Below are 5,824 nucleotides of genomic sequence, written 5' to 3' on the forward strand. Positions count from 1 at the left end.
TTTTCCGACAATAAAAAATGACATTTTTCCTCCACTTTTTGGTCCACCCAAAAAAATATTAATTGATATGAGCTTGAAATAATCACAAATTAGATTTCGTAACAATGACACCCATCTTGCTTAATCTTCTTGTCACTTTTCTTTTTATTTTTATATTTGTGTTGGAGAGCTTTAAGGAAAGGGTAGAAGCATGTGAGAGGGGGGAGGGGGGTGAATTTATTTTTTTCTTTTAGAAAAAGTTAGTCTTTTTCTTTTTCTATTATTTAGATTTATGGTACTTTTAATACGTGGCAATCAAGAATTGGTGCGTGACATCACTTCCTTTCTTGAAAGTGGGGTAGATCGAAAAATGAGGCAATAGTATTATTTTAAAATTGTTCGGGAGGCCGTATGACCCCCACAAAGTTTAAGTGTCTTTTCGAAAACATGTACCAGTTTAATGGGGACTTTATGTATTTTCAATGTAACATCTAATTAAGTAATCTTATTAATTACTATATTTAAAAAATTAAACTACATATTTTAAAATTTTATATGTGATTAGAAAAAATTTCACTAATAACAGTCAAAATTTAAAACACATTAAATATGATAGATACCAACACATTATAGGAAAAGAAATCTGAAATATAATTCTTACTTAAGTATTACATGTAATAAGTAATTATTGAAATTGCAAACATAAAAGTTTAGTCATTTTTTTGCTATGACTTAAGTTATGCAATTTTATTCATAATATAACTTTTCTGATGATAATCTAAATGATTTATTCATTTAAAACTTTTTCTATCCATCTCTAGAAGTAGGACAAGAGAAAGTTAATGTGCTATTTGAAAATTTTACCTAAATATTTTATTAGTAGAACAATACAAAAACCAATGGCATTTAAAATTCAATATCACTAAAAGCTCACCTTATATAAATTTTGCCCTTAAACTGCATATAAATGATAAGAAAAGAATTTCTAATAATTAAGAGTTTTGAATTTAAAATTTTCATGTTTAAATAATTTTTTAAAATAAAATTGAAAATATTTTAATAACGGCAGTCGCTATGCAAAACACTTTAAATATGATAGATTTCAACACATTATAGAAATCATAGATATCATATAGTACATGAGTACCATCGGGTATCGACTTCATTTAACATCAATCCAAGAGAGTCACATATTAATGTTGAAGTTTTGCATATTTATTAAGTATTATATTATAGAAATATTAAATTAAATATTTAAATAATTAAGTGATGACTCTAATTAACAGTAACTCAAGAGAGTACTCACTCGTTAATATTGTAATCTTATGCTCCTGTGTTATGACGATGGATAGCGTGTGAATAAATTTATATTTGTTATTAACATAAGTAGTTTTATAAATTTTATATGTCTAAATAAATTTAAACTATGTATTTAAATAATTTTTGAAATACAATTCGAAAATATTTTAATAATTACAATCAAAACTCAAAATACTTTATAGTGTTGATCCTAATTAACTACACTAAACATTTCTACATTATGACTCAATTAAAGATAGGCCCTTTATGTTTTATAAAAACACTTAGATTTTTTATATTATGAATATCTTACATTCGTCATTCTCCAATAAAGTTATCCATATTTTTTTCAACACATTCATACCTTGTATAAAATAGAAATCTTACATAACTGAAATTCTTCTTAAATAGTTATATATAAAATAATTTTGAAGTGAAAGAATAATAAAAATAATATTGTCAAATAAATTACAAATAACATACGTATTTAAAGCAAAAGAAAGTTTTTATTAATAGTTGGTATATCTTATTTGTCACGACCCAATGTCACAAGTCGTGATGGCACCTATGTTCCCAACCAATAGGTAAGCCAACCCAACTATTTACCAAGCATAATTAACTAATGAGGTAAAGAGACAAATAACGAGTAAAATTCCAACACTGAATTCTTTATAAATATGAAACGCGGAAAGCTAAAATACTACCCAAGAATTGGTGTCATCACGACTTGTGACATTGGGTCGTGACAAATTTGGTATCAGAGCTCTAGGTTCACCGGTCTCACGAGTACAAGAGCAATGTCTAGTAGAGTCTTGCGGATCGGTATGATGACGTCCATACCTATCTTTGAGAGGCTATAGGACATTTAGGAAAGTTCTGTTCTTTCATTCCTTATCGTGCACACTTTACCTTGTTGAAATTCTAATCTTGATATCTCATTCTCTCAGATGGTGAGGACTCGTACATCTGCAAGTGGTGATCAGGACCCTATTCCTGCGCCTGCTTCTGGGAGCACTATCCTAGGTAAAGGCAGAGGACGAGGTCGAGGTCGAGGTCGGGGTAGGGGTCGTATTGCAGCACCTGTTGAAGGGCAAGTACCAATAGCTACCCAGGGCCGTGATAGGACAGTACGTCCTGATACAGATGTTATTCATGGGGATGTGCAGGATCATGTCGAGGGGGATGGACCAGCTTAGGCTCCACCCAGTATTATTGCCACCCCAGTGCTTCAAGATACCTTGGCTCGTATGTTAGGACTTCTAGAGGGGATGGCTCAGGCGGGAACTTTGCCTGTCGCCTCTGATGCTTCACAGACCCATGTTGGAGGTCAGACTCCAGATCCGATGGTTGCTCCAGATTCTCAAACTCCCAGGACCCAACCAGCTGCTGTTGTAGCTCCCCGTTTAGATAGTATGGAACATCCAGGTATTTCATCACACTTGGCGAACAGGCCTTCCATGACCATTGATGAACAAAAGATGTTTGGGAGGTTCAGACTAATGAATCCTCCTACGTATACTGGTGACTTAACTGAGGATGCATATGAATTTATAGTTAGTTGTCATGAGAGGTTGCATAATCTTGGATTAGTGGAGTCTCATGGAGTTGACTACACAGCGTTTCAGATGACTGGCTCAGCCAAGCAGTGGTGGAGGGATTATATTAGTAGTAGGCCAGCTCGATCCCCTCCACTATCATGGACTCAGTTTACTCAGGTATTTCTAGCTAAGTTTGTTCCACGCAGTGAGAGGGAGCGTAAGAGGGCCGAGTTTGAGGGTTTGCAACAAGAAGGTATGTCAGTCGCAGAGTACGAGGGCAAATTTCATGCCTTGGCTAGGCATGCTTCTATGATACTTCCCACAGAGGCTGAGAGAGTGAGAAGGTTTGTTAAGGGGCTGATTATTCCGATTCGTCTGGGAGTTTCTCAGGTTACTACTTCTGGTGTGCCGTTCCAGAAGGTGGTAGATGCTGCTAAGGAGTTGGAGATGATTCGACGTGAGGGATTTGAGCAGCGTGAAGGCAAGAGGACCCGTCATTCAAGTAATTTTGGTGGGGCTCTGCCTAGGAGTCGAGGTTACTTAGGGAGAGGATATCACTCTCAGCCTAGCAAACCATTTATGCTGCTATACCAGCGTCTGAGGCTGGTTACGCTGGGCATAGTTCTTCGAGTTGGGTGCATACTTCACAGGGTTCATCTTCTAGACCTGTAGGTCGTGGAGGACATTCTAGTCATTCAGGTTCCTCTCATCAGCCTATGTCACGTAAGGGTTGTTTTGAGTGTGGTGATATGGGACACTTTGTGAGAGATTGCCATAGGACCAGACGTGGTGGCTTGCATCAAGGTTCTCAGGCTTTGACTTCCAGGGCTGCACAACCTCCAACTAGGGGAGGTATACATAGTGGCAGAGGTGGTTCTCATTCAGGTAGAGGTGGTTCTTCTTCTGGTCGAGGTGGTGGTCGTGGAGGTTCACAATATGAGGGTAGTCGTCCTTACTGCTATGCTTTTCCGGGTAGGCCAGAGGCTGAGGCTTCAGATGCTGTTATCACAGGTATTATTCCGGTTTGTCATCGACCAGCTACTGTATTATTTGATCCAGGCTCTACTTATTCTTATGTGTCCACATATTTTGCTTCGAGTCTGGATATAGTATGTGAGTCTCTTGATTTGCCAGTACATGTTTCTACTCCTGTCGGGGATTCTGTAGTGGTAGATCGGGTGTATCGATTATGTATAGTTACCTTGATGGGATATGACACTCAGGCAGATTTAAAGGTTTTAGATATGGTAGATTTTGATGTGATTCTTGGTATGGATTGGTTATCTCCTTATCACGCAATTTTAAATTGTCATGCCAAGACAGTTACATTAGCTATGCCTGGAATTCCTATAGTAGAATGGAGAGGTTCACTTAGTCACCCTCCTAAAGGGGTGATATCATTTCTTAAGGCCCGTCACTTTGTAGAGAGAGGATGTTTGGCTTACTTAGCGCACATTCGAGATACTAGTATTGAGAATCCTATGCTTGAGTCTATTCCGGTGGTGAGTGAATTTTTAGAGGTATTTCCTACAGACTTACCAGGTCTTCCACCTGATCGTGATATTGATTTTTGTATTGACATAGAGCCGGGCACTTAGCCTATTTCCATTCCTCCTTATCGTATGGCACCGGCTGAATTGAAAGAGTTGAAGGAGCAGTTGCAAGATTTGTTGAGCAAGGGTTTTATTAGACCGAGTGTATCTCCTTGGGGTGCTCCAGTGTTATTTGTGAAGAAGAAGGATGGATCTATGCGTATGTGTATTGACTATCGGCAGTTGAATAAGGTAACCATCAGAAATATGTACCCGATACCTCGTATTGATGATTTATTTGATCAGCTGCAGGGTGCTTCTGTTTTCTCCAAGATTGACTTGAGATCCGGCTACCATCAGCTGAAGGTTAGGGCGGAGGATATCCCTAAGACAGCTTTTCGAACACGTTATGGCCATTACGAATTTTTGGTGATGTCTTTCGGATTAACCAATGCCCCAGCAGCTTTTATGGACTTGATGAATGGAGTGTTCAGACCGTACTTGGATTCTTTTGTTATTGTTTTCATAGATGATATATTGATATACTCCCGTAGTAAGGAGGAACACGAGCATCATTTGAGGATTGTGCTTGGGATTCTGAAGGAGAAGAAGCTCTATGCAAAGTTCTCAAAATGTGAGTTTTGGCTTAGTTCGGTAGCATTCTTGGGTAGTATTTTAGCTTTCCGCGTTTCATATTTATAAAGAATTCAGTGTTGGAATTTTACTCGTTATTTGTCTCTTTACCTCATTAGTTAATTATGCTTGGTAAATAGTTGGGTTGGCTTACCTATTGGTTGGGAACATAGGTGCCATCACGACTTGTGACATTGGGTCGTGACATTATTAAAAATAGTTTTTATTAATAGTTGGTGAAGCCTCTACTGTCCACATAGGTCCACCCCTGTATATTGATGTATCAAGTAAGTGTATTTGTTGTATTCATCTATACAGTTAGATTGTATCTTCTCTCACCCCATTCTGTTTTATGTATTTCAACCCCTCCCTTTCTGTATTTCTATATTTTGGAGGTGTTATATGTGACTGTATTTGTTGTATAGATATGTGCTTTTAAGTTGTATCCTCTCACTCTCACACACACATTTAGTATTTCTATATTTTTCGAGGTGTCAGGTCACTGTAGTTGTTGTATTTAGACATGTATTTAGGTTGTATCCCCTCTCTCCCCTACCTCTCTTTTTGTATTTTTATATCTTTTGAGGTGTCAAGCGACTATATTTATTGTATTGATCATACGTGTATATAAGTTCTATTATGTATTTTCACCCCTCTCACTCTAGTATCCGTTACATTGACCCTTTCGCTCTAGTATCCTTTGCATTAATTTGCTCTTGTATCATTTATATTCATTCGACCTTGTATCACTTGTCTTCATTTGTTTAAATTTATACAATTTGTATTTATTCGCTCGTGCATCACTTGTATTTATTATTTTATGTATTACTTGTATACACCTAT

General features: G+C 37.1%; 1 pseudogene; it reads left to right on the forward strand.

Moving 5' to 3' along the window:
• Positions 1-2,225: 2,225 nt before the first annotated feature.
• On the forward strand, positions 2,226-4,414 carry LOC125861656 (uncharacterized; annotated as a pseudogene).
• Positions 4,415-5,824: the final 1,410 nt, after the last annotated feature.

This window comes from Solanum stenotomum, chromosome 4 (assembly GCF_019186545.1).
Source record: "Solanum stenotomum isolate F172 chromosome 4, ASM1918654v1, whole genome shotgun sequence".
In the NCBI taxonomy this organism is placed as follows: Eukaryota; Viridiplantae; Streptophyta; class Magnoliopsida; order Solanales; family Solanaceae; genus Solanum; species Solanum stenotomum.